Below are 5,501 nucleotides of genomic sequence, written 5' to 3'. Positions count from 1 at the left end.
GACACAAACATTTTTTGCAAAACTTTTAGCCACTCACCTACAAACATTGTTACCAAAGATAATAAGATCTGATCGGTTTTATGAATGGACATGTGTCTTCAGATAACACTAGTCTATTTATAAATGCACTTCTATCAGCTTCAACATCATCTCCAATGGTGGTGTCATGAAACACCTAGCCACCCGCCTGGGGTTACCCCACGGCCACTTAGAAGGTTTATCCCCAGCACAGCTCAGGTCCGCCAGCACCTGCAGCTTGTGCTGTACACTAGAACCGTCCTCCCACCAACTGGGTCACAACTACCTCTGGGCAAGTGTCCAGCTCTCCAATTATCCCCAGTAATTTCTAGGTTACTGGAGCCACACTCCCCAGTGGCCCCACAGTTCCCAGAAAGCACTCACAGACCCAACGCACAAACCACCATGCTTCTTCGAACAAACAAATGTGTTTATTCTCAGAACTTGGAACAGTGGACTAAAAAAATGTGCAAATAGCAAACAATAACAAGTAACTGGAAAAAATGGAAAGTACCTGGGGAGTTTTAACATCACCTTGGAACCTCTGCTTCTTGTTATTCACAATAACCCATAAATAAATGGAATCTATTCTGGTGACTTTACCACCAAACTGTCTGCTTATGCAGATGATGTTTTGCTATATGTCTCTCTTTCTTCAATATATATATCTCCTCTCCACAATCTTTAACTAATCTAAATTATCTGGCTATAAACTTAATCAAACCAAAATGGAATTGATGCCAATGAACTGCCCTGAAATCCAGCAAGAAATTGCATCGTACAATTTCATATGGTGTCCAGAAAATATTTGGGCATACTCCAATGATAGAGGATACAAAACACTTGACTAGCAAACATCTCTTGAAAATAATCAAAGATTTAACATCAAAATGGTCTCCTCTTCAATTATTCTGGTGGGGTTGATGTGATACAATCAAAATGCTGATTGCGCCTAAGATCAACTATATCCTAAATATGCTACCTATTTTATTAGATCATACAGTGTATGCTGCAATTGAGAAACAACTCTTGACTTTCTTATGGAACAATAAGCCTCCATGTATCGCAGGCGCAGCCAAGAAACTTAAAACAAACAGAACGCGCAAGACGGCCGCATGCGCTACCCCCACTCTGCTTCCGCCCTCCAGCGGGCCTCCGAGTCCTCCCCAAACAGAACGCGCGAGGCGGCGGGCGAGCGGCCGCCGCACGCGCTGCCCCCACTGCTTCCGCCCTCCACGCGCGGGTCTCCTCCTCCTCCCTCACAGGGAGGCGGCAACGGTCGGATGGATCTCGCGCCGCCTCTCGGTTCCACACGTCCCTTCCCATAATACCAATAAAAACCAATTCCTCCTCCTCCCCAATACCACCGCCGTTATTACAAACCGAGAGCGAGAAACGTCACCGCCACAGTCTTAAACCGGCGAGTCTTAAACCGGCGGCGTCGCGGCGACGAGAACCAGAGCGCTCGCTCGTTTCCTACTTCAGAAACCGAGATGTCAGAGACTGGTTCGCTTCCTCCAACAACACTGGCCTGGATTTCAACCCAGAACACATACTCGAAGGAGTATACAGTGGTAACAGTGACATTTAGTGATGTGGCGGCCTGTTTCTTGGAGGAAGAATGGAAGGTTTTAGAAGAATGGCAGAAGAAGAATTACCAGAAGGTGATGAAGGAGATCCATGCAGCCCTCATCTCTCTCGGGCATAGAATCACAAACCCTTCTGTGTTAGTGAAGATTGCACAAGAAGAACCATGTTGGAAAGCTGCTGGAGCTTTTAGGGGCAAGGGCAAAAAACACCAGAACGCTGCTGGCAGAAAGAATTCCCAAACTGAACCTGATGTCCTGCTGAAGGTTCAACACTGTCTGAAAATGGAACCCGCTCACTCTGAGAGGGAGAATCGAGATAAGCTAATAACCATAAAGAGTGGCCTAAAAGAGAGCAAGTACTATAGGAAAAGTGCAAGATGCCTGACCCCCAGAAACAAAGTACCAGACATACAACCCTGTATCCAGTCTTCTGAGTGTAAAAAGGCATCGAACATACCCAAAACAAAAGGACATGAAAAAACTCACTGTGGTGAAAAAATGAGCAAGCGTCCCAGAAAAAAGGGACTATATGACAGACCAACAAAGTGTGTTCCACAGAAGCAAGACAGTGGAAGCCACAGCAAAGATCAAAATAGTTTTGTTTCTACAACCAACCTCCAGAAGAAGGTATCTGCCAAGCGGAAGAACTTAAATTGGTGTGCAGAGTGTGGAAAGAGCTGTAAAAATTCACAACAGCTAACAATTCACCAGAGAATACACACTGGGGAGAGACCATACAAGTGTTTGCTGTGTGGGAAAGCCTTCAAAATTTTACACCACCTCACTGGTCACTTACGAACCCACACAGGAGAGAAGCCATATGGTTGTGCAGCATGTGGCAAGACCTTTGCTCATGTCTCGAACTTGACTATCCACCAGCGGATTCATACAGGTGAAAGGCCATATGCCTGTGGCGAGTGTGATAAAAGCTTCAGGAAGGTATCTGATCTTGACGTTCACAGAAGGACGCACAGTGGAGAGAAACCATATCAGTGTACAGAATGTAAAAAGAGGTTTCGAATTTCACATCATCTCAAGGGCCATCTGGAAACTCACAAAAGTGACAGACCCCAGAAACAGACCCGGAACACAGTAACACACGTACAGAAGCTGTATAGGTGTCATGAATGTGGAAAACACTTGCTCCATAAGTCTGGTCTTGTGCTACACCAACGACTGCACACAGGTGAAAAACCATACAAGTGTGCAGAATGTGGAAAAGCTTTTGTCTGTAAATCTGCACTTGTCCAGCATCAGAGAGTGCACACAGGAGAGAAGCCATATAAATGTGCTGATTGCGGAAAAGACTTTCGTGAGAAATCAGCTCTTAATAAACATCATAGGATACACTCGGGCGTGAGACCTTATCAATGTCTTACATGTAAGAAGAGCTTCACTCAGAATTCCCATCTTGCTAAGCACCAGAAAACCCACCAAGGAAGGAGCCCAGCTAAAGATTGAAGTTCATTCCGTGGTTTGGATAGGAAAAATATCCCTAATTTGCAGACATTTAGACATGAGCTAGCATTATACTTTGTGATATAAAAAGACCAATTAGAAAACTTGCTAACTACATTACTAGGAAAGTTTTCCAATTATGGACTAACTGCTGGAAGATGGGAACATAATGAGTGGGTTACATCCCAGGACATCTCATCGTGATCACCCATCTTTCAATCAGTCTTGCTGGGCCTCATTTGGATCAGCACCATTTCATTTGAGCAGGGACTGTCCTTCTTTGTTAAACTGTACAGTGCTGTGTAACCCTAGTAGCGCTTTAGAAGTGTTAAGTAGTAATAGGTTCTCACTGCATCTGAACTATTGGATCCAATGTTAATCAAATTCTCAGCAAATCTGAAGGCATCCTTGGTATCTGGTTATTTCATTGTAAAATAGTTTTCTGAAGCTATTAACATTGGCTTCCTTCCTAAGTTTATTTGTAGAGGATATAGATGTTAACAAGCAGAGATGCATCTCTTAATACCTAATAAAGTTGTTACAGTAATGTATGCAGACTGTCTAATATAATAATTTGATCCTGCAACGTTCCAATGTGTCTCACTGGGATCAAAACCATCTCTTGACGTCACTGGCCCCCACTAGAACCCTGCTTGCCTGACGTCAGGAGATGTTACTACTCCTAGCAGGGAGGCGGGAAGCCGTGACCACAATAACGAAGAGAGGGCAGAGACGTTGCTCTCGAGGAGCGGGGAAAGAAACGGTACGACAGCAACACAAGGCAGATAACCAACTGCATCAAAGAACTGTGCCACTCGTGTGCCTACACCAACATCCTCACGTAATCGCATTCCTGATCACTGCCCCGCCCTCGAGGGAACTCTACCCCCAACCCCTCACTTTCTCAAACACCCTCCCTCTTTCCGTCTCCTCACACTGATAGCCCGTCGCGAACTGCCCCTCCCTCCCTCCCTCCCTCCCAATTCCAAGGTCCCCCCTACCTCCCAGTTCTAGGGTCATCGTCCCTCCTTCCCTCCCTTCCAGTTCCAGGCCCCCTCCCTCCGAATTTTAACAGTCATCCTGACTTACCTTGCGCGGTAAAAAGCTTGCAGGCTCAGCACTTACATCAGTTTTCCATTCTCTGTCTCTGAGCTCTGGTCCCGCCCTCATTTCCTGTTTCCGCAAGGGCGGGACCAGAGCTGAGAGAGATGGGAAAACTGACGTAAGTGCCGAGCCGGCACGCTTTTTACCACGCAAGGTAAGTCAGGATGACTTTTAAAATTCGGAGGGAGGGGGGGAGGGACGACGACGACCCTGGAACTCGGAGGGAGGGACGACCCTGGAACTGGGAAGACGGGAGAGGGGACCCTGGAACTGGGAGAGAGGGGGGCCTGGAACTCAGGGGGAGGGGGTGGGGGGGGAATGCACCACCTGTGAAAAAAAAATTCAGCACCCCCAATCATGGGGAAGGAGGGAGGGGAGGATGAGGAGGGGGGAGAGGGCCCTGGAACCTTCCTAGCGCCCTTTTCCTTTCTGTTGGAAACGGGCCTCTTTTACTAGGGGAGGGGGGGACGGGAGAGGGGGTCCTGAGACAGGAGGGGGGAGGTATCTCTGTCACACATTCTCACAGTCAGTGTCACACACTTTCACTGTATCACATTCACTATGTATTACACAGTCACTCTCACACTCAGTCTCATACACTCGGTCTCACAGAGAGTCTGTGTATCGCACATATACACTCTATCTCACACTGTGTGTGAAACACACTCTCACACTCACTGTGTCTCACATATTGTGAAGAGCAAAGAAACTACAAGCCCCAGAAGGCAGTGCAGCACCAGAGAGATTCAGAACCAAGGAACTACAAAGCCCAGAAGGCAGGGCAACGTCAGAGAAGCCAGGAACTAAGAAACTACAAGGTCCAGAAGGCAGTGCAGCAACAGCAGAGGGATCAGGTGAAGGGAGAAGATTCTATGCAAGAGAAGGAGGAGCCGGGGTGTGATTGGGAGATGGAATCAGATGGGGGAAGGGAGGAGTCCCTAGACTGGGAGGAAGGGGAGGAGAGAATGGAACTGGAGGAGGTGGAAGGAGGGGAGAAGGAGGAGGAAAATGGAAGTGCTGGTGGAGGGCTCTTAAAGTGAGTTATGAACTGAACTGGAAAGAGTGAATGAAGCCTTGGTGAATTGACCCGGTGGGTGGATGTCAGGTGGTTTTGTGCTGACAAACGAGGGAGGTGGGTCATTAGGTCTAAGAGTGAGAAAGTGACTTAGATCATATTGCCACTGAATTGAACTGTTTAATTTCATTTCTAAGATGAACTGTGTTTGAAGGCAATGCTAAACTAAACTGTGTTTGAAAGCAGTGCTAAACTGAATTGATGAGGAAAACACTGCTAACTGAACTGAATTGGGAGCAGTGCTCATTAGCTGTGTG

General features: G+C 46.9%; 1 pseudogene; it reads left to right on the top strand.

The window, feature by feature from the left end:
* Positions 1 to 1,360: 1,360 nt before the first annotated feature.
* On the top strand, positions 1,361 to 3,599 carry LOC115460189 (annotated as a pseudogene).
* Positions 3,600 to 5,501: the final 1,902 nt, after the last annotated feature.

Source organism: Microcaecilia unicolor, chromosome 1, assembly GCF_901765095.1.
Source record: "Microcaecilia unicolor chromosome 1, aMicUni1.1, whole genome shotgun sequence".
Taxonomy (NCBI): Eukaryota; Metazoa; Chordata; class Amphibia; order Gymnophiona; family Siphonopidae; genus Microcaecilia; species Microcaecilia unicolor.
The sequence above is the reverse complement of the archived record's forward strand: the minus strand, read 5'-3'. Positions and strand labels throughout refer to the sequence as shown.